At 45.0% G+C, this 23,608-nt stretch overlaps 1 long non-coding RNA gene and 1 pseudogene across 1 annotated transcript; one reads left to right on the forward strand and one right to left on the reverse strand.

Moving 5' to 3' along the window:
* Nucleotides 1-21,569, forward strand: part of LOC134473035 (lysine-specific demethylase 4A-like) — a 41,287-nt pseudogene extending 19,718 nt beyond the window's left edge.
* LOC134473039 (uncharacterized) lies at nucleotides 3,758-23,586 on the reverse strand. Its single transcript, XR_010043121.1, has 4 exons — nucleotides 22,889-23,586; nucleotides 9,173-21,090; nucleotides 5,224-5,298; nucleotides 3,758-4,248 (listed from the first exon to the last, which is right to left on the reverse strand). It is a non-coding gene; the product is annotated as an uncharacterized LOC134473039 (long non-coding RNA).
* Nucleotides 23,587-23,608: the final 22 nt, after the last annotated feature.

A 23,608-nucleotide genomic window follows, 5' to 3' on the forward strand; every position in this document is an offset into this window, starting at 1 on the left:
CTGGGGACTGTTGTGAGGGTTGACTCAGACCAGCAAGTTTTTGGCTGGGATCTGTAAAGGGTGGAGGTTGGAAGAGAACTGAATGAAGTGGACCACAGTGCTACTGCATGTCTCTGATCCCAGCTACTCAGAAGGCTGAAGTGGGAGGATCACAAGTAGGACCCTGTCTCAAACCAGGAAAGGTTGGAAAGGTTGGAGGTATCGGTCAGTAGAGTGCTTGCCTACAATGCAAGAGAACCTGGGTTTAATTATTAGTACCAAAGAAAAAAAGGTAGAATGTGACTGTGAAGGGCTTTGTGTGCTGGTCAGTAAGAAGGTTTGGTTCATGACCTGTGAGGTAGGCAGGCCGCCGTATGTGGACTTGATTCTCAGAAGGAACCTGAAGGTGTGTGTGGAAGAGCACGTGCGTTGGTTGTGGAACTGTGTCCACAGGATTAATGGAGGCAGATGGTTCAGATGAGAGTGAGAAGCAGCAGCCAGACATTGCGTGAATGAAGAGAGAGTGGTGTGGGCAGTATTTTCTGGGGAGGAAAATGATTAAGATGGTGGGGGTTATGGCCAGTGAGACCTTGTTTGAAAGGACACATGTGCCAAGTGGAGAACTGAAGATAGTGGGATTGGATCGTGGATCTCTAAGGAGGTAGTGAAAAGGGAGTAGAATCCCAGAGGGATAGGACAAGAGGGGAGAACCACAGAAAGGGCTTTTTTTGGTTTGTTATTGGTGATTCTGGGGACTGATCCCAGGGCCTTGCACATGCTAGGAAAGTCCTTTTCCCCTGAGTTCCATCTTCACTTGGGTATTTTTAAAAATGTGGTAGAATACGCATGATAAACAATGGATTATTTTAGTTAGCCTATTTTTTGGTGTGCCAATCAGTGGCAGTGTTTTATGCCCTTGTGTGACCTTCACCAGAATATGTTTAGTTTTATGGTGGGAAGAAACACAGGGATTGACTCTGATGGTCTCCTGATAATCAGATACCTCTGTGTGACTCAGTCCTTGGCAGAAGCCACACTAGGCTTCTTTACTGTTGTCTGTCTGGTTACATTTCTCTTTCAAGAACCTGCAGTATTTTACTTTTAGGTGTAGATGTGTATAGTGGAAGTGTTTGTAGGCTTGTGAAGGAGAGAGACTGTAGAAGCCAGACTCTGTACTGTCTTCATTCTCCTTTCTTTTTTTTTTTTTTTTTTTTTGGTCTTTTTTCTTTTCATCGGTACCAGGGATCGAACTCACAACTGCCTGCTTGTAAGGCAGGCGCTTATGCCGCTGAGCTAAATCCCCAGCCCCATTCTCCTTTCTTGACATCAGCATGATCCTCCAGGCTTAGCCCGTGAGCACTCTGTAATTGTGAACTGTGTCTGGAAGGCCAGGTTTGTTTTATTAAGATACTAAGCTCCGGACTGGAATGTAGAATGGGAGACTAACAGGCATGGGGTCAGAAGTGGAACAACTTTGTTCCATCCGTGGTGAGATCTGATAGTTTGTCTTTATTTAAAAGCAGCTGGGCCCCTTAGAGCACCCTTGTGTGTGCATTCCTCTTCCTATCACTGTAGGATCCCCAAACTGTAACTGGGGCTATGTGCTGTGAGGGCCATTGTCTGTGGCAAGGGCCTTTTTTAAGGCAGTGTGGTCAATTGCAGTTTGGGTGAGAAAATCCTGGTGATACACTGCTAAAGCATTAGAGCTGTAGGGTTTTCATCTGTAGAGTGAGCTACTGCTGCTGCTGAAGATTTTGATAGTTTGAGCTACTTTGGAGAATTAAGTTTCTAAAACAAGGCTAGAGAAAAAAGCATCAGGGACATAGACCTTGACTCTGGGTACCAGATGTTGCAAGAAGGAACAGAGAATACTGGAGCTTTGAGCTCCAGCTTTCCCTCAGAGCTGGCCCTGAAATATCCTACACCTCCCTGATCCTATCTGCACAAGGAGCTATGGGGGCAGGCTCCTGAGCCCTGCTTACTGTGGTGTTGTCATAGTGACTCAGGCTCACATAGTTAGGTACTTGAACAAGGATTTGAACCAGCACATCCTGTTACATACTGAGGGAATTTAGAGTTTGGAGCACATTCTAGGGGGAAAGAAGATGTCATTGCAGAAGAAATATGGAATAGATCTAACCATCTGAGTCAGAGGCAGCAGGATGGTGGAGGTCAGAGCACCTGGCTTCACACTGGGACACGTGGTTTCTCTCTGGCTGGACTGCATGCTCCTTGAAGTTAGAGATTATCTCTCATCCATCAGTGTGCTTTGAGGGGACTATACTCAGTGCCCTGGGTCCATATGCTGGGTAGATGGGAGGCAGTTTGAACAAGCAGATAATGTGTGAAGGCCTAGGGTCCTTTCCCCAAGCTGCAGTGTGCTGTTCTTGATCTCTTTTAATACCTGGATCTAGAAAATGTTCTGTGTACTCTCCCATCCTGCATTAGTTGTCTATTGCTGCTGTAACAAGTTACCACAAACTTAAGGCTTCAGACAACACATATTTATCACTTTACAATTCTTGGGTTCCTAAGTTCAGGACATTAACAGGAGCCATTGTCTCAGTTAACAAAAGAAAGCCAGCCAGCAAGTGTAAATATGTAAATGTGCTTTACTGGCTTGTGTAGGTTGGGTTATATGCTTCTAAATTCATTCACATGTTAACACCATCAAAGAAATTTGATAGAAACATGTCCAAGCTACTTGCAAAGGTGGGGCAGGTGGTTTGGGACTGGTTCAAGACTAGCCTAGACCAAACAGCTGGAGATGTAGCTCAGTGTAGAGCGTGTGTCTGGCATGTGTAGTATTATAATCCCAAATATTGAGTTTAGTCATCGTAAGTATTGTAATCTTCTTTCTAGTTTTACAGTCCAAAAGGTTGTATTTGTAATCCCATTGAGACGTCATTGGAATCCCAGCAAGTTAATTTTAATCTAACGCCACCAGTGCAACCCACGGCAAGAGTAAAGTCACCAGGACATGTTCCAAGTTAAGGGCAACCAAGGAGTCCTAGGTCCAGTCCTCATGAGGACATGGGGACAAAGGCCTTGATCCTAGACCTCTCCCAGAATTTATTATCTTGTGAAGAAGGGGGGTGGCTCAGGGGTGAGTGACAGTGAGCATGACAGGGATTAGGTGAGTAACTTGAGCTGGCCAGCCAGGTAGGAGAAAGGCATCTCTGTAAATTGCAGGGATTAAGATATGCAGAAGGATCAATTCACATAATCTAAGGTAGCAACTAAATTGTTGTGGAAGGCTATGGCTTTAGTTTTTGATATGTAAACTCTCATGCCCTGGGGAGTCATAGCCTCTTTACCTTGAGGCTCATACCCAGTTGACATTCCTGCAGCTGATTGGCTCTATCATCATATCTTTTACAGAGCACTATGCGAGGAAACAGGAGACTGACTGTTGGCTTTAGAGATTACGTACCAGTACCTGGCTAGCCTTATTTGCAATGTTTAGAGCCAGTTGAAGAGAGAAGAAAATACCATAGCCTGCTTTCTTCATATCAGTATAAAGAAATAAGTCTCGGGGGTTGGGGATTTAGCTCAATGGCCTAAGCACCTGCCTTGCAAGTAGGCGGTCATGAGTTCGATCCCCGGTACCGATCAAAAAAAAAAAATAAAAAAAAAAAAAAGAAACAAGTCTCCCACTAACGAAAGTCGGAGTCACTGGGGTTGTTTCCCACATGTGGGGCCCTGAATTCAATCTCCAACATCACCAAAAACCCCCCAAAACAAAAACCATTGACAAATAAGGGTTTCTAGTGTGTTCTAGCCAAAGAACCCTTTAAATGAAGCCTTACTCATTTGAAGAATAGAAATGAAGAGCAAAGATCTTCTGGTTGGATGGGTGCGGTGCCCAGATCCTTTTCTGTTTATTCCAGGAGAAGCTCCTGGGGGACCTCCCTGATGCACATTTTTTGTTTGTTTTTTTGCCATCGTGGGGATCAAACCCAGCATCTCCTGTATGTTAGGCAAGTGCTGTGCTGTTGAGCTACAAGCTGGCACTTTAGACAGTACATAATACTGCAAGTCTCACCGAGAGCTGAAAGTCTTCGTGGCCAGCAGTAGTAGCAGATTCCTAAAGCTTCACTTCATCTTGTTCCTACATTCTTGTTGCGTCACGTGGCTTCTGTGAACCCAGATCACATCCTGTCAGTGTATCAGTCATTTCTGAATGCCTGCCTTTTCCCAGCAGGCCTTTGTTTACCATAGGTGCTCAGTAGACATTGGTTGAATGGACTGGCAAGTGAGCACAGAAACCTGTTGGTAAAGTCTATTTTTAATTTTTCGGGTAAAGTATATATATGCCATGTACAGGCTCTGTTGAGTCTGTGAATGGCTTAGCGCAGTTTTTATTGTCTTGAAATCCCTAGTGGGGTCCTAAAGCCCTGGGGTATGGTTCAGTCACATAGGAGAGTCTTTGGGCCTAGGAACCTTCTCTGAAATAACACTGCAGTGCCATCCTTGTGTGTAGCACTCTGAGGCATTAATGTTTGTCACCACTGCAAAGTGGCCTCCCTCCAGGCCTTATTTCCTCACTTAATGAGTTTTACCAACGCTGTGTCTCCTAATGTCAGTATAACTGAGTTTTAAGTATGTTGATTAAAAAGAAATTCTTATGTAGTATCACTGAGCAATCCTATATGGCTTAAACCTAATTGTATTTGCTGTGGTGTTACATAAATGCAGTGTTAAGTCAGCCTACATTGCAGGTAGGCCAGAGTTTTAGATAATACTCTCCTGCTTGATATCTTGCCATGATTCACTGAGGAATAAACGAGATCCCTGAGAGCTGATCTCTGTGTAAGGAGAGAGAAACTGGTCTGTTTTTCTTGAAACAGTTGAGGTACCCCCACCCTTGTGGATGTCTGTATATTGCCCCTGGATGGCCCTGCTGCCTGCCACATTGTTTCAGTTGTTACTGTCTGGTCTAAGTAAGGGACAGCTGGGCTCTTTGGGGGCTCTCAAAGTGTCTCATGGCAACCAGCGAAGATCTGTGTCTTTCCTTTAGAGCTGGAACTGGTTTAGGTTTATTTTTGGTGTATTTGTTTAAGGCTGTTCCAGAACCCACACTTAGGTACAGGTTTTGCCTTAAAAATTTTAAGTTAGCCTGGTGTAGACTAGACTAGTTTGCATGGTACTGTCATATGGCTTTTGTGAAGACAGGTGTTTTTGTGTTTGGTTTTCTTTCTCTGTGCTTCTGTCTCTCCCTGTGTTTTTTTCTGTAACACTGACCTTCCCTGTATGCCAAGTTGAATTCACGTTGATGTCCTCTGCTTTGCCCAGGTTGCAGATGAATACATGTTTTCCCTGGAGGAGAATAAGAAGTCCAAGGGTCGCCGTCAGCCCTTAAGCAAGCTCCCGAGGCATCATCCGCTTGTGTTGCAGGAGTGCATCAGTGACGATGGTAAGTGGGGGTCTCCTCTCCATAAGGAGGAAAGCAGGCACCATCTGGGGCTTATAGGACATAACAAGGCCAAACAGATGGGTAAGAGCGGCCTTGTGGCGTGGCTGTTCTTCTAGATACTCCACATAGAGGAAGGATTTCCTTTTATATCTCATTTGCTCATCAGATTTCATTATTAGCTTAAGTATCATAGAAAATACCTGCTGCAGGATGACTGCATGCAGGTTCTTTCCTTTCTTGAGGCACAAGACTGACTTTTCAGGATAACAAGTTCTGTCAACCATGTCAAGACCATGTTGAATTTGTAGGTGCAAAACTAAGGTATGATAGTGGCGTCAGAGTCCTCACAGGGGAGTGATACAACTTACGGGCAAACTAAAGAAAGAAGAAATGCCAGTGTAGGCAGAGGGGCACCATGAGTCACCATGGTGAATAGAAACAGGAGTGTGTATCTGTGCAGATGAACTGTCCTCTGCTCGTTTGCTAGAATTCAAGGACACGATTAGGGACTGACTGAGGTAGGAGGAGTGGAAAAAGGTTGTGTCATGGGTCATGACCATGGTGCTTCGAGTGGAGACATTTTTCACAGGACTCGGGAGCCATTGAAGTATTTTAAGTAGAGAAGTAGAAAAGCAGATTGACATTTGAAAGATCACCCCTAGTGCTGGCTCCTTGGAGGATGCTTTGAAAAGACCATGGGCTTTCATAATGGTGTGTTTGAGATACGGTGATCTGAATAGGATGGCTTTGGTAGAAATAACAGAAGGGAATGTTGTATGGAGAAAGCTACCTGAATTTGTGCTGGGTGTTCTGTCTTTTTGAAATAAAGAAATTGAGCTAGGCATGATACACATGCCTATAATTCTAGCACTCAGGAGGCTGAGGCAGGAGTTTCTAAGGCCAGTCTGGAATCTTAGCACTCTGGGAGGCTGAAGCAGGTGTATTACAAGTTTAAGCCCAGCCTGGGCAACTGGTGAGCTCCTGTCTCAAAATTAAAACAACAACAAACATTATTTTTAAATAAGCAAAGGAATACATATCAGTGTGAAGGTCTGCAGTGCCAGATGTTGATACATGCACACACGCACACAAACGACTATGGATCTGTGAGAGTCATCAGTAAGAGCATGTTGATGGACTCCCTGGTTTGTAGGTGGAAAGTCCCCTGAGTTTGTACCCTAGTCTAGCTGGAGCTTCATCTTCGCTGCATGAACCTTTCCCTTTAATGCTTTGATGTAACACAGATTGTAGAAAATTTGAAAATCCCAAAAAGTTACCTGTACACGTATCCTCCATCCCTGGTTTTTCTAGACATATGTAAATTATGTCCATGTGTGTGTTTTTCCATGTATGTCTTTTTGACATAATGTAATTGAGCTAGCTGTTGTGGTGCATGCCTATATAACCATTCAGGAGGCAGGAGTTTAGACCAGTCTGAAGCACATAGCAAAACTGTCTTAAAAAAAGCAACAAAATAAATAAAAATAATAAAAGGATGTAATTCAGATTGTAATATAACCTCTGAATTTGTGACAAGAATGCTCAGATTTGGCTAGTTGAAGTGTTTGGAGACACTGTTTGCTGTGTCTGTATGTATTTGTCAATTACAGGAACACTGTCACTGTAAGTCTGTCTTACTGTCTACTTGGCTTTCAATACTTTCTTTATACATCCTTTGAACATTTGCTGTAGCTGGGTATGATGGTCCATGTCTGTAACCCCAGCAGTTGGGAGGATGAGACAAGAGGATTGCCATGAGTTTGAGGCCAGCCTGAATAAGAAAAAGCAAGTTAGTTGTAGTTGTCAGATTACTTCACTTTGATACGCTAGTAGTAATCGCCTAAGGAGGACTGTCAAGTAAACAGGATGTTGTCATACCTAAAAAGCAGTAGCTCCAGTATATATATATAGAGAGAGAAAGAGAGTAGGGAAATTTATTGGAGAAAAGCAGTGGGGAATAGGAATAGCTCCTGAGAGACAGGAGGAATCCAGAATAGTTGCTCTTTGTTTATTTTGTCTGTGAGACATTGGTTCAGGCTGGCCTTGGGCTCACCTTGTAGCCCAGGCTGGTCTCGAATTCGCAACAATTCTCCTGTCTCAGCCTCCCGAGTGCTGGGATTACAGGAGTGTACCACCACGCCTGGTTCTTTGGGATTTTTGAGACTGGCTGGACAGGCTGGCCTCAAATGTGTTCTTCTGCTTGTCCTGAGTGATGGGATTATAGCCAAGCCAGGCTCACACATTGTTTTTATTTTTTTCATCTTTTTGATACAGGGACTCACTCTGTAATTTAAGCTGGCTTTGAACTCACTTTGTAGTCCTTCAACTTGGGTGATCTTAGTGCCTCAGCTTCCCAAGTGCTGGGATTACAGGTGTGTACCACCATACACATTGTATTTTTTTTTTTTTTTTATCGGTACCAGGGATCGAACTCATGACCGCCTGCTTGTAAGGCAGGCGCTTATGCTGCTGAGCTAAATCCCCAGCCCCTACACATTGTATTTTGAAGTTAGGTTTCTTTAGGCTTTTGAGTGCAGAGCTTGGTCCCCCCCAACAGAACAATATTTTCACTTGAGCCAGCGCTTGCAGTGAGCTGTACGTGGCTTAACTGCACGGCTTTGTGAAGTTCTGCATACAGAGTTATTGTTAGTGCGTGTTTTGCTTCACATCATCCAGTATTCACATGTGGAAATGATTCTGTCCACTTTTCACTATATGAGTAGAATGTATTGTCAGTGCGTTAAGTTTTTAGTTGATTATGAGCCTGTTTCTGTTTGTTCTGTCCTAGCTCAGTGACTCTTGTATGGCCCAAGGTAAAGAAACAAATCTCTGCTTGGGTTTTGGGCACCATGAACTGGATCTCAGTAATGGGTTTTTTGGGATTGATTTTACTGGTCTGTGTTGGCCTCCTTATGCTACAATGACTTTCACTGAAGCCACGCACAATGGCAGCTGCCACATCGCCTTAGATTAAACATGACTGTCTAGGCAGGGCAGAAAACGATTTGTCTGTGCTAAGCCCAAGTTGACAGAAATGAACAAATATGAGCACTTAGGACAAATCTGTCCATTTGAGTGTTCCTTGGACTGTTTGGCAAAATCCTCAAGGGCCAATTGGAAAGTGTTTTTGTCTAGGAAGAAATGAGATCATTGGAGTGGTTATTATGACAAGGGACTGTGCCACAAGCAGTGATTCTTGAGATACTTGTGGTAGGGTGGATATAGAGTTTCCTGTCCTGTGTTGCATGCTTTGGCCACATCTGACAAGGAAGTGGTTTCTAAATGCTACTCCCCCATACATAGGAGCACCTGGAGAAGCACTGTGACATTAGTTGCGTGTTTCTTTTTATTTTATTTATTTATTTTTTAAGACAAGGTCTCATTATGTAGTCTAGGCTGGCCTTGAACTTGCAGCATATTCCTGTCTCAGCCTCCTGAGACAACATTTTATTTTTTATTATTATTCCTTTATTTGTCTTTTTGAGACAGGGTCTCACTATGCAGTTCAGTCTGGCCTTGAGTTCACTTTGTAGCCCAGGCTGGGCTACAAACCCTGTAATGACCCTGCAACGATCCTTCTGCCTCAACTAAAAACTGAGTACTGTAGTTACAGATGTGTACCACCAAACCTGGCCTACATTTTATTTTGATAGTTACCTGTGCTTGTACCAAAGATCCCACACTCACTGTAGACTTTTACAGTTATTCTGGGTCTGTCTTACTCCTTTACCTTGAGTGCACTGGGACTTGGTAGGCTGTGCACCTTTTTTTACTTACATTTTGTTTTGTGAACCAGTGTGGTGATTTTCCTTTCAGCAGTTTGCTTAGTTCTTCCCCGGTCCCTGTGACATCTGCTAAGTGTGTCCCCTCTAAGCTAGTAAAGCCAAGGGCTGTGTCTGTCATAATGACCAGGAGTCTGTGAAGGAACAGAGAGTTAATGTTTTGGGCTTTATGACCCTTAGTGATTTCTGAGGCCATCACATTTTTGTTTTCCCCAACTGTTTAAAAATGTAAAAAAATTGTTGGTGCCCTGAGTGGGATAGATTTTGGTTCCTGCATGTTATGGCTGGAAACAAGGATTCACTGTGGCCATGTGACTCCGCCCTCCTCTGAGATATAGGCTGGAGGGACTGGGGTGCACTGCTTTAAAGAGGCAGGTGTCCTACAGGCTTTTCCAGAGGGAGCACTTGGCAGCTCCTGATGGAAGACCCTGGTTTAACAACTTTTAAGCTTTGCTAATTCGCTGTTATTTTCTTTCCCATTTCCCTTCAGTGCAACTGAAGAAAATCCATAAAAAGCAAAGGTTTAATATGCTGACCTTTTTTTTTTTTTTCTTTTTGCATTTTTATGTTTTGTTTTTGAAATAGGGTTTCACTACGCGTTCAGGCTGGCCTTAATTCACTTTGTAGCCCAGGCTAACTCAGCCTCCCAAGTGCTTTTACAGGTGTGTACTACCATGCCTAGCCATGCTAACATTTTTGATGGTTTCTGCCAAGAGAGTGCTTCATCTTGCTGCCTTTGGAGGAGGCAGAGGGTTGAATGTGGCAGCTGCGAGGGGGGCGGAGCAGGCGGAGTTCCCATGTAAGAGGAACAGTAGAGACCATGAGTCAGTCTCCACAGAGTGCGGAGTAAGGCAGGTCTCCCCACAACAACATTCCAGTGTTGAAGGAGTCTTATCAGACCGTCACTTCTACCTGTAGCCTTTATCGCTCCTAGGATCTGGTGTGGACCAGGATTCCTGGCTGAGTGCTCCTGCTCTCAAGGCAGAACCACATATGGTGTGCTTGGTATTGTGTTACATTCTTGTTTCTTCTCCTAGAGACCTCTGAGCAATTGACCCCCGAGGAGGAGGCTGAGGAGACAGAGGCCTGGGCCAAGCCCCTGAGCCAACTGTGGCAGAACTGACCCCCAAACTTTGAGGCTGAAAAGGAATTCAATGAGAGCTTGGCCCAGCAGCCCCCTCACTGTGCTGTCTGTATGATCTTCCAGACATATCATCAGGTAGGTTCACTTTATCCTGCCTTGACCCAGGACCAGCAGTCGCTAGATTTGATTGTGGGTATGTAATTTGTCACTGGTACCCTTAGGTGAAGTACGTGTTTTCCTGGTGTTCTCTGCCTGATGGAAGTTGCTCAGTCTTCAGGCAGATGACCCTGAGTTAGAGATTTTCACTTGAAAATGGTCTGGAGACCATGTGGCTCAGGCTGTTTTGGGCACCAGTGCTAGTCACAATCTTGACTTTTCAGGGCTCTCTGTTTTTCCTAGCATCCTAGTCGGATGTTGTCCCTGCCAGGCAGTGTAGGATTGACCAGTCAGTGTAGAGGACCGTAGTTATTTAAGCACACTCTCACACACTCTGGGTGAAAAGCTAGATCTTGTCATGTTGGCTTCTTTATACCCGTTCCGTTGTGGATGTTGCTGGTGGCCAGAAATAACTAGGGTAAGGTGGAAGTAGAGGCCTGGATTGGAGTATTCTGGCACAATTGAGAAGCAAAAAGTATAAAATGAACAGGTTTATTGAGTTGAGGACGTGGAAAAGAGCACAGAACCCGTGGTGGTTGGGCTGTCTGCCTCGACTGGATACAGAGAAGCACAGAGTTATGAGAGCTATATGATTGCTGATCCGAAGTGGTGCACGGGATGGATAAAGATGACATGTGAGGAACCGATTGGAATTTTTTTTGTGTGCAAACAGCAAGGGGAGGTGCAATCAGGGCTGAAGAAGAAGCAGGAAGTGGTAAGCGTTCCCACTTTGGCCTTCCATCACGGTGGACCACCGCCATAATTGTATAGTAATTTATACTAGGGTAAGAACCTTTCAGCGACAGGTAGAGAAGCACGGTTGCTGAACTCAGATGTGCCCTTCCCAATCTGGGACACTAAGGGCTTCTCTAGTAGATCAGTTAGGTGCCAGGTGACCAGCTCAGGCTCTGCTGGGACTTGGAAGTAAGCAAGCTATCACACTCTGGAGATTAAAGCAGCATGGCCGCTGTGAGTCTGGCAAGGCCCCAGTTTCATACGTGCTGAAGGATGGAACCTCAGACCAATACTTTTTTTGTTAGTAACTCACAAATTCTTTCTATTGACAGAAAAACAATACCAAAGAACTGTATATGCCGTTGTCAGTGAGGAAAGTGTCTGTTCTGGTTGTTACTTCCAACAGATTAAGTGGGGTGTAGTTTCATGAATGACTGGCACCCCAGTAGTGAAGTTAGTTAGCATGTGCTACCTATATAGAGTTTCACGAATGGCGTAGCCTTAGAGGTTAACATGTTTTTGGGCTCTCCCTCCTTGGAATAGGAATAATGTTGCCATCCAGTGGTAAAGCCAGCTGGTATTTGTAGTCAATATCATTTGCCGAGGGAGGTATGTGGATTTGATGTTCTTCTGGAGGGGCCCCTCAGCCAAAAACCACAGGTGGATCCCAGCCAGGTGACAGTGCTGCAGTCCTGGTGACTTGCTGACACAGAGTCTCAGAGGCAATCAGTGCTGACCCATTAGCTGCACCTGTTCTGGGTGCTGTCCCTGAGTGAGGCCACCATGTGGTGCAGCACATAGGGGAGCCCACAGTGGCTGCTCCACTGGCAGCATCTCTGCATTTTATTACCATTTGGAGTAGGAAGACTGAAATCCCAGTTGTCTCTTACCTCGCTCCCTCTTCCCAGTTGTCCCCCAGGGGCCTTTGTTTGATGCTGCTGTGAGAAATTGAATTTGAGTCATTAGAGGTAACTTCAATTAGTAGCTCTGGGATAATGGTTATACACTTGGGAGTTGTAGCCATGGTCATATGAGTAAGAGACTCAGCTTTCTGCTGATGGAGCAGGTGGAAAGCTAAGAGCACAGGCGTGGGCTCACTGGTGTGCACTTTTTCTTCTTCCCTTAGGTCGAATTTGGAGGCCTTAGCCAGAACTGCGGAAATGCTTCGGAATTAGCCTCCCAAAAGCAGAGGACTAAGCCATTGATTCCAGAAATGTGTTTCACCTCAACTGGCTGCAGTACAGACATTAACCTGTCTACTCCTTATCTTGAGGAAGATGGTACCAGCATGCTAGTTTCCTGCAAGAAATGCAGTGTCCGTGTTCATGCTAGTGAGTGCTTCTTACCTTTTTCTTTATCTTATTTCAGGAACAGGGTCTGCTCACTGAATGTCCTTGCTGCCTGCTGACCTTTCCTTTCTTTAAGTGCACAGGCTGCTTATAAGTCCTTGGGGAGTTTGTTGTTGGTGATGAGTTTCTGCATGACTCGAAGCATCGGTAGTTTTACCAGTCAATTCTTCCATTGCACAGTTAGAGATAATCCACAGTAGATTAGACTCTGCTATACACTTGGTATTGCAGTTACTAATGAATCTGCAGCTCCTGTCTTTTTTTGTGATTGAGCCCTGGGGACTCTGATCTAGACTTCAGGGCTTTGGTAAGTTTTATTATCGTTGGGAGGAAAGACACGCATAGGCATATCCTGTTCTGACCTCTGGGTTTAATTTGCTCTTCTTGGTGTCTCTTTTAGGTTGCTACGGTGTACCCCCTGCAAAGGCTTCTGAAGACTGGATGTGTTCTCGGTGTTCAGCCAATGCCCTAGAGGAAGTAAGTATTGCCACACTCTTTCTGTGATCTCCATGAGACTTCGAATACGTTCAGGGTCAGGATCAGGCTGTTTTAGGCTAGACTTGATGTGCCCAGCAATCTACATAGGGCCCAGTACTAGTGATGTCAGTAATGTGAGAATAAGTCTAACATCACTGAAGAGTAGTTTCTGCCCATTTGCAGCAGGGCATGAATAGACCTGGAAGCTTTGTTCATTTCACTGAGCCAAGACCAAGGTGATTGTCTGTAACACCACTGAAGAGTTAACCATGGGGTTGGAGCCTCAGTATTGGGCTCAGATAGTTGATTTTGCAGATATCTCTTGATCGTCACCCCCAGAGCCTGGCAATAACCTGCCTAGGAAACAGTCAAGGCTCCATAAATCTTCCACTTTATACACAGAGCAGCTTTTGTAACTTGACTTACTGTTGTTAGGAACAATAACAACAAAGAGGATTATTTTAAGCAGATACTTGATGCACTTTGGCCCCAGTGGTCTCTGTATCCTATAGGGGCGTCTCTGCTTTATAAGGCTTATATTTTGAAGCCCTGCCTGTCATTATATTGCTTTCTTAGGTTGAGGTCAGAGCTGTCCACAAGAAATTAATGGAGATTAGATACGGTGTTATTGACTTGATGGTAACTGCTCCCCGCCCCCCCACCTTTTTTTTTTTTGGACAGGACTGTTGTTTATGCTCCTTACGAGGAGGGGCCCTGCAGAGAGCAAATGATGATAGGTGAGTTTTCAGACCCATTTCTTGGAATGCCCCTGCTCAACTCTGACGCAGAGTATAGCAACAGTGTGGGGCCATGACTCTTTTTCCTGAGCACCTGGTGAGGGTTTGGGAAGTGCATTGTGTGGAGTAGGGACAGCATTTTTGGAACTAATTTTAATAGTGGATTGCTGAGGGGAGCCAAGCAGTCCTGGATCTTTCCACTTCTACTTTCCTTTAGTAACATCCTCTCTTGGGAGGAGCTGAGAATGGACTCAGAGAAGGGTATGGACACCTGAGATGGTGGTGCAAGGCCTTTGTGGGCTGGAGGTGGCCATGGGCATTGGGTAGTGAGGACTTTGCTACAGAGGAAACTCCCTAGCCCAGACCTAATGTTTAGAGATAATAGGAGTCCTGCAGCAAGAAAATGAGACACTTGAGAGATCAGCCATGCCACCTATAAATCTACAGAAGATTCTGGGCTTCTCAGCCATTGGGTTGCTCACTTTTATATAGTTGCATCTTTGTTTTTTGTGTCCTGTTTTATTTACTCCTGAGGCAGAAATGTAAGTTGCTGAGGTTTTTCCCCCATGAATACCGGGAAACTTTTTATAGGGTTGTGCATACAGGCAGCGGCATGCAGTGAATGAGTGTCCTGCCTCATGCTTGGCATGCTCTTTCTGATAGATGGCCCTTCTGCTGTCATTTACACTCATTTGAAGGCACTTGGCTGCCATTACTTGAAGTTACTGTGTTCCTCCCAGTTGCAAGATAGGGCTGGTCACAGTCTTCCTTCTTGGAGGTGAGGATTTCTCTGTTGAAGCCTTTCACTGGTCCTTTTAATCCCTGTTCTAACCGCACAGGGCATGACAGCCCCATCAATACGGCTGACCGCTTCCATGTAGCATCAGTGTTATCTGTAGGCCTTCATGTGTCCTGATTTTTCTTTATTTTTTGCAGGTCTGGTGTTTGAACTCAGGGCCTTGTACATGTTAGATATATGCTTTAGCACTGTTCCATACCCCTCCCCTGATATTAAGAACTTTTACCAGCTTAGTTTTTATCTTGGTGCATGTCATCTCAAAATGCCCAGAACTTAATTTAATCCTCTGTGGATGTCTGTTGGGCAGACCTCTCATGGAAAGTGCGACTTGGGACAGATCTTAACGTCTGAATCCGCCTTAGATAAAGGGAGCAGAAAAGAGATTGTTTCAGCCTGGGAAAGAGTTCTGAGCAGAGACTAGGGGTTCCACAACACCGGCAAACTTGGTATGGTGAAGCTATTTTCCAGAAGTGCCTGGGTCCTCTGGGAAGAGAACCCTGTGACACTTGAGTTTATTCTCACCTCTGAAACCCACCACAGTCAGGTTCTGGTCCGACTTATTTTGCTACAGTTTTGAGGGAGCAGTGTAAGAAGTGTGATCCTACCTTAACCTGGGACAGTGCGGTGTGATATTTCTGGCTCTCACCTTCCTGGGCTTTGGGAACTTTGTGGAGGAAGTCATTGGTCATTGTGGGTGTGGGAGCCAGTGCTGTTGGAGGTCTATCCTAGAAAGGAAGACAGAGGTGACTGAGACCCTTTTGGCAGGTGGGTCCATGTTTCATGTGCTGTGGCAATTCTGGAAGCAAGATTTGTCAACATTGCAGAGAGAAGTCCAGTGGATGTGAGCAAAATCCCCTTGCCCCGCTTCAAACTGGTAAGTAAGAAGAGATGGGTTTGTGGATGCTTCCTAATTACCTTGTTTTTAGGTCTCCGAGTAGAGGGGGACAGTGTATATCTGCTTGGCCCTAGTTTTGTTCACTTTCTGGTTCTCACTCAAGTCAGATTACTTACTAAGGAGACCCATGATCAGTTGTGAGATTAGAATAGGCTGTATACCCTCATGTTTTAGGGGAGGGTTGGCTCTTTTTAACCTGGCTCAGTGCATTTGGGGAGTCGATCAATAAAAAAGGCTGGAATGTCTTTCCTGGAATCATTCATTGGTTTTCTGCTACTGTGTGTAGAAATGTGTCTTCTGTAAGAAGCGGAGGAAAAGAAACGCTGGCTGCTGTGTGCAGTGTTCCCATGGTCGGTGCCCAACTGCCTTCCACGTGAGCTGTGCCCAGGCTGCTGGAGTGATGATGCAGCCAGATGACTGGCCTTTTGTTGTCTTTATTACCTGCTTTCGGCATAGGATTCCCAGTTTGGAGGTAAGGGAGGGTGCCATTCTGGAATCCTTTTGACAAAGTGAAGACTCTCTTTCTCTGTGCTATCCATTTTTCATGCCAGCACATATTTCCTCAAGTAGTATGCTTGGTGGAGATCCTAATGAGTAAGTCATTAAGAGAAGACCTCAACTGTCTCTACTCCTGCTTTGGATTTCATAATGTAGTGGCACCAAACTGCTTCTGCGTGATTCCTTTGGATTATCTTTATTTGCTTGCTTGTCCACCAGGATAAACTCTTTGAGGGGAGGGCCCATATCTTTCTTTTGAGCAATACTAGAGATTGAACCTGGGGCCTTGCACTGAGCTGTTTCCCAGCCTATTTCTTATTTTAACACAGGCTCTTGCTAAGTTGCCCAGGCTGGGCTCAAAACTTGTGATGCTCTTGCCTCAGCCTCCCAGATTGCTGGGATTACAGGTGTGTACCACCATGCCTGGCTGAGGATCCGTATTTTATTACCCTGGATGTCCTTTTTATTTCATCTGGTGTCAGGGACATAGTAGAAGCTTTGTAAATATGAGAACTACTGGAGAGAACTGACAGTTTGCCATTAACTGATACTCACTAGGGGTTTATGTAGTTCTTTGATGAAGTATAGGGAGATACATGGAATGTGAGGTAGTAGAGTTAGGAAAGAGTCTGGGTCGAAGCTGGCATTTGAAGTGGTTCTTAATAAGAAATTGTAAGCAGAAAAGGCTTGGCTTCAGAAGCACAAGATCAAAGCTTAAAAAATGCACATACAAGACTGGTTCTAGAACCGTAGCAGGGGATCGGAACTGAGAGGAAAGCAGCACTAAATAATGAAGATTGTGCTGCACTTTACTACTCTTCTGTTGGACGACTTTCTTTGGTGTTAAGGTTTTAAAGCATAGGGCCAGGGTTTAGTTCAGCAGTGTTAGTGCCTACCTGGCAAGCGTGACGTTGTGAGTTTAATCCCCGGTCCTCCCTGCGCATGCACGCGCGCGCGCGCGCGCACACACACACACACACACAAACAAAAGATTTTAAAGTATGTGTTTGTGTGTGCACATGCATGTGGTATCAGGGATTGAGCCCAAGGCCTTCAGCCTGCTAGGCAATACTCGGCCACTGAGCTATATCCCTAGTCCAGTTTAAAATTTTCACATAGAATCTGGGATTGTTTAGGTTGGCCTTGAACTTAAAAATTCTTGCCTTAGTCCTCTGTGTAGTTAGGATTATACGTATGTGACACCATACCTGGCTTGCAATTTCTGAGACAGGGTTTCACTACTAAGTTTAGGCTGGCCTGGACCTCAGTTAATAGGCCAGTCTGGTTTGAAGTCATGGCAGTCGTATGCCTCAGCCTCACAAGTGTTGCAGTAACATGGGTGTACCACCACCACATCCAGCTTGTGTTTAAAATTTTTAAAATTTCCTTTTTATGTATTTTCCTTTTGTATTTCCTTCTTTTGATGGTGGTGATACTGGGGTATACTAGGGATTAAACCCAGGGCCTTTGTAATGAGCTACATCCCCAGCCCTTTTTATTTTGAGAGGAGGTACTGTTATGTTCTCCAGCTGGATTTGAACTTGAGATACTCCTGCATCAGCCTCCAAAGTGTTGGAATTACAGGTGTGTGCCTCCATGCCCAGTTGAACTATATTTTTAAATTGTGATTCTGGTAATGGCTCTAAGAGTGATTCAGAAATCAGAAATTGAGGCAGTGAAATAATTTAGCCTAAGAGAGAGTAAGTTTTGAAATCGGAATACGTAGGCAAACCTTTGAGGTATGCTGCTCTCTGAGTACTCCAAACTAGGAAGCCCTCGGGTTGCAGTCAGCAGCCACACAAGGTGGGAGGAGGCTCCACCATTGAGTAACAGGCTAATAGAAGAGACTTTCCCCATTGTGGTGAGCACGATAATCAAGGAAGAATGTGTTAGGAGCCAGTCTAGAGGAGAGAGTTTTGCACTCTGCTGTTGAGATCACAGAACAGACCTCAATAGTTGCCTGGATTTTCCTTTTTCATGAAACCATTTTATGATCATAAGAGGTGGTTGTCAGACATATGGGTAGTACCTTAGGGAAATGGAGAAATGTTCAGTGTGAAAACAAAGCTTTGGAGGAATAAAGGTCTAAGTTATGATCAAGGCCCACCTCTGGCAGATAAATTCATTTGGCAATGGAACAGGATTGTTTCATGATTATCAGTAGTTGATATACTTCGTTTGGTAGCTGTAGACTGCTGATGCTGAGAGGTAACTGGGGTATTGCTGAATATTTCTTTGACTGATTTATTGTTTTAAGTATTTTTTTAAGCACCTGCTATGTGACAAGCAGTTCTAGATGTTAGAAGTTGACTAGTAGAAAAGAGAAGAAAGTCCTTGCCCTCATAGAGTATATGTGAGGTGCATATGCTATAGCTGAAAGATACACACAGGAAGCTAGTAGTACACAGTGTATTAGACAGAACTGTGGTGGATAAAGAGGGTAGAGGAGTGGACAGTGAGTAATTTTGTCAGTGATGAATCTTGAGATGTGAGGAGACCAGGGAGCAAATAACTGGGGAAGGCATCTCAGGTAGAATAGCAGTACAAAGGCCCTGGGCTGGGATCTACGTAGCGTGTATATTGAGAACTGTGGCTGGAGTAGAGTACTTGGGCAGGTTATTGGAAGTGTTTGGCCGTGAGCCTAATACATAGTTTCTGATACCATTGCATCAAGGAGTTCATAAGGAGTAATCTGAATTGAGGGCACCATAGATAGCAGGGCCCTTATAATGGGAAGTAGGTTGTTGCAGATAGCTGAGAACATTCATCAAACTTCAGTCTCTGTGTCCTGTCCCTGAGGGTAGGGCTAGTGCTCAGCTTAGAGTGTAGCAATGCTTGGGGCCAAGGCCTCTGGTCCCATGAGTCTACTCTGAGACTCTGATAGGTAAGAGTAAGCCATGTACATTGTGGGTACGATTTGGTTGGGTCCAGGGAAGTCACAGGGTATATTTATGCAGAAGGACCAGTTCCGGGTTAGAAGCTCAGGGGAAGTGAAATTTATGTAGGCGAATATGACACTGGCTGGGATGTGGGTATGTGGAAAGAAATGATTCAGCTCCTGTTTCTTCTCTCCTTGTTAGCTTTTTATTCTGACGCTTATCTTCTTTGGATAAAGGGGAATGCATTGATTTTGGTTCTTGTTTGCCAGACCCATGAGTACAATGTGTAAATAACCCAAGCCTCTGTTTCTTTCAGCGTGCCAAAGGGGCCTTGCAGAGTATTACTGCTGGCCAGAAGGTCATTAGCAAACATAAGAATGGGCGCTTCTACCAGTGTGAAGTGGTCAGGCTCACCACTGAGACCTTCTATGAAGTCAATTTTGATGATGGCTCCTTCAGTGACAATCTGTATCCTGAGGACATAGTGGTAATGTCTGCAAGCAGCTTCTCTGGCAGTTTGGGACTTAGGAGTTTCTAGGCCTAGTTGGTAGACTGCCTGTGGGTATGCTTGCCTTTATTAATAGGTCCTGTGAGTTCTTTAATTTTCCCTAAAAGACATTTATACTGGTTTTTCCTTGCAAGGAAAACTGTGCTAATGGGTTACTGTGCTCCCCCTAAAATTTCATGGGAATCAGTATTTTCTCCAGTTCTCTAAACTACACATGTTTTGGCCAGACTATCCTGAAGGCACCTAATAGAGTGGAAAAAGCCCATTCTTTAGTATCAAATTGTGCACGTTTTGCTGTTCCAAAAGATGTATGACTTTTACAGAACTATCCAGCTATTTTTTCTACCATGCCATCTTAGCAGATGTAGAATCTGCTCTTTGCTATTTACAGTTGAGGGCTTTGGGGCTAAGGAAAAACTGGTGGGAACCTCGCTAGGCCATCTTCTTCCAGGCCTGTCATTTCATTCAACCATCACTGATTGTGCACCACACCTTAAGCTGGGATATAGTTGAACAGTCATTTTAAAGTATCCTTTTCTAGGAGTAAAGGTTCTAATGTATTGTGCCATGACCCATCGTAGGTAACTACTTTTTGTAACTTGCCTGTGTTTTAAAAACACCGTTCTTAAATTCTGAGTAAATTTCTAGCATTTCTTTATGAAGAGTTGTAGAAAACAGGTGAGTGGATGTGAAGATCACTGATTTTGGCACTTAGCTCCTATGCTTACTGAGTTTGCTAAATTCATTATGCCTGTTCATTTTGTCACCTAGAATCAAGATAAGAGATACAGGGTAGACTCTGATTTGCAAATAACCTTTCAGCCCAGAGTAAGTAGTCTATAGGAATGTCAAAGCGGAAGCATAATCTATAACTTATTTTTCCCTGAGTAGATGTCAGTTACCATTGTGCTGAAGTGGACCTTTCATTGTCCTTTTTTCTTTCTTCAGAGCCAGGACTGTCTCCAGTTGGGTCCTCCTGCTGAAGGAGAAGTGGTCCAAGTGAGATGGACAGATGGCCAAGTCTATGGAGCTAAATTTGTGGCTTCTCACCCCATCCAAATGTACCAGGTAGTCAAAGGTTCCTGTTAGGAGTGCGTGATAGTCAATTCATTCAGTGTTGTCTCTTGGGTCAGGTGATTCTCTGCTTTTCAAAGAACTACTATAGGTTGGTAATAAACTTTGTAGAGCTAGCTCTGTCCTACATCTAGTTTCCTAGTGTGCGGAAGTGGCAGTCCTTATTACTTCAGTGCTGTAGTGATTTCCTTTGGATGAAGAAAACTGCTATTTTCATGGGGTAGACAAGGGAAACTCCAAGGTACCCTAGCCCAAAGGTCTTTGTGTCACTGGCAGGTGGAGTTTGAGGATGGCTCACAGCTTGTGGTTAAGAGAGATGATGTGTATACACTGGATGAAGAGCTTCCCAAAAGAGTCAAGTCTAGACTGGTGAGTGTGTTTTGTGTGCCATTGGATCCCAGGAGCAGGAGGGAACAGAGCTGGGGCATGTCACTTTTTCTCCCTTGGGAGAGTTGGCTATAAAGTTATTTGGTTTCCCTGTTCTTCTGCAGTCAGTGGCCTCAGACATGCGCTTCAATGAGATTTTCACGGAAAAAGAGGTGAAGCAAGAAAAGAAACGGCAGCGGGTCATCAACTCTAGATACCGGGAAGATTATATAGAGCCTGCACTGTACCGGGCCATCATGGAGTAGGTGCTTCCAGCGTCCAGCAGGTTCCCAGCCATGGAGGCGAGAGCGCTCTGGTGTTCCACAGCACAGCAGACACACAGAACTCTGAAGTCTCTAAAAGTGAAGTTGTAAAAAGAAAAGGAATGAAATCTTCGACCCCATCACCTTCTTAATCCGCCCTCTTCACATTCTGCCCTAGTGAAAGGACAAGCCATTTTGGGACATGTGGCAGCAGCTGCTGATCTCTCAGCTGAGAGGCTGAGCACTGGAATGCTGTGGCTGTACTGACCCAGGTTCCAAAAGGAGTCAACTGTGCCAGTTGGGCAGATTGCCCTGCTCCTGGCCTAGGACTTCGTTTCCTACCAATTAATCACCACCCTCTAGGCAGAGGTGCTGGTACTTTCCCGATTCCTTTTGTATTTATATGTGTGTGTGTGCTCGAGTGTGTGCGTGTGTGTGGGCGTGTGTGTGTGGTCTGGATCAGCTTCTGCAAGCCCCTGGCCTTTACTTTCTTCCTTGCCTATGCAGGGCAAACAAAATGTGAAATTCTGTTCTCGGCTAAGCTGAGTAAAGGCCCCTGGGAGTTGGCTGGAGGTGGATGTGACATCTGTCTAGGCCTGGAATGGCCCCAAGAGAATGCTGGCAGAGCTGCAGTATTGAGATGCTAAGGAGTTGATGCCATCTCTTTGTCCTCCTTTGAAGGAGAACATAGGGGTAACATGGTCATGTGCCCTAAACATTCTAGGGGACAGAGCTTCAGTGGCACAGTATTAGAGGGTGTGGGTGGGGAATACCCTCAAGGGAGGACTTTAATGATGGAAGCAGGCAGAGCCTGGTGGGTGAATCTGTTAAAAGAAAATTGCAATCATGCAAGGGCAGGGAGGGTTAGGATGAACTGGGGCCACTGGAGGCCAAGGGCAATTATAGGTATGCCCTTGGTCTGGGGGGTGGGTGGGAGGGGCTTGATTTCAGGGTGGGGGGGTGGGATAAGGGAGCAATACTGAGGGGGTTAAACAGGTTTTTGCTCCTCACAAATTTGTTTGCCTGGGCCCGGGATTGGAGGGGGGTCACAATTATTCCCTATGTATACAAGAAACAAATTTATAATTCCCCTTTTTTTGTTACGTATGAACGCTATAAACCAAATTATTTTGAAAACTGGTGCATCACCTTGTCCTTAGCAATAAAGTATGTTGAGCAGACGATTGGTTGTGTCTGCCCCAAGGAGCCCACAGGGCCCAGGGTCAGGCAGGGGTGTATCCAGAGTCATAGGCTCTGGAGAGGGCTACTATGTATCTTAAGAATCAGTCAGGCCTAGAAAGAGACAAAGTATGGTGAGTTATGAAAGAAGGGCCCTTCTGGCTAGGATCACCTTTTTGCTTCCCCGGTTTTATAGATGGCCAAGAGAAGGTAATGGGAAGGACCAAACCACTCTGAGTCATCTCAACATTGAACTCTCACTTCCATTCTATCTGATTTATCTTTACTGAGCTATGTCTATGCGAGCTTCCACACACATTATGGAACTAATTGAAAGGAAAGAAAGTGTTAGTGCTTGAAGACCAAGCAACTTATCCCCCAGTGATGTCCTAAAGCTGCTTGCTGAGCTACCTGTGGTTCCTTAAGAAGCCTGCCTATTGGGTCTCGGAGGGCTGAGTAGTTGAGTGTAGGGGTGCTTTGGGATAGAGAGGAGCAGTGGCTGCAGGATTAGAAGAGGCTTGGGTCAGCTCACTCAGTACTTTGTGTTCCTGGGCTTTGGGAGGTGGTTGCCACTTGGTACAAACTGAGGGGAATGGAGGAGCAAAAGATTTCAGATATGCTGTTTTTAACACTACTTGGGCCAAGAAAAGAAAGTTGACACTTATGTGGGATTTGGGGGCTTCTGGTGAGGTCGGGCAAGGCCAGGACTTACTGGTTTGATGACTGGGTCCCAGGCCTCTCCACTGGCCTTATTATAGCCTACAGCCTTGCTTTAGAACCTACAGGGCAGGCTGCCTGATCGAATCCCAACTGAGACATTTTATTTTTTGACGAGGTATCGCTGTGTAATTAAGAGTGGTCTTGCCTTGAACTGCTGTACTCCTGCCTTAGCCTCCGGAGCGCTGGGATTACAGGTTTGTGCCGCTGTGACTCTCCCGCTGTGCGGCAGAGACTTTTAAGCCAGCCATTTTTCTAAAAAGGTTGCAATTTTAACTTGTGGCAGTGTAATGTCCTTTAGGAGACCCAAGCTCAAAGAGGTGAGTGATAGGGCTTTCCAACTCACAAAACGCTGTCGGGACTGGGTACAGGACCTGAACATCCTACAAGCCTGCTGCTCTATTACTGAGTCACACGGTCATCCTTGTCCTGTGGTTCCCTCTCGCTGCCAGTACAGTCAGGCCCAAACAAAGGCCGCATCTTAGGCGAGTTCCCCCCAAAATATGTTTGCCAAGGTTAACAGCCTTCCTCTAATAGGGTGAGGTCTTAGGGTTGGTATCCAAAAGTGGCAGAAATCCATCCTTAAATTGTATCAGTGTATCACCAGGACTCAGTTGCTGGAATGAGGGAAGCAGAGTAGGAGAGAGAAGAGGACTCTGGAATTGCAAAATTAAGCAGTTGAGCAGGGTTAACTAGTGCACCCACCGAGTATCGA

This window comes from Cavia porcellus, unplaced genomic scaffold, assembly GCF_034190915.1.
Source record: "Cavia porcellus strain 051 isolate PalLab524CR breed Dunkin Hartley unplaced genomic scaffold, mCavPor4.1 scaffold_25, whole genome shotgun sequence".
Lineage (NCBI taxonomy): Eukaryota > Metazoa > Chordata > Mammalia > Rodentia > Caviidae > Cavia > Cavia porcellus.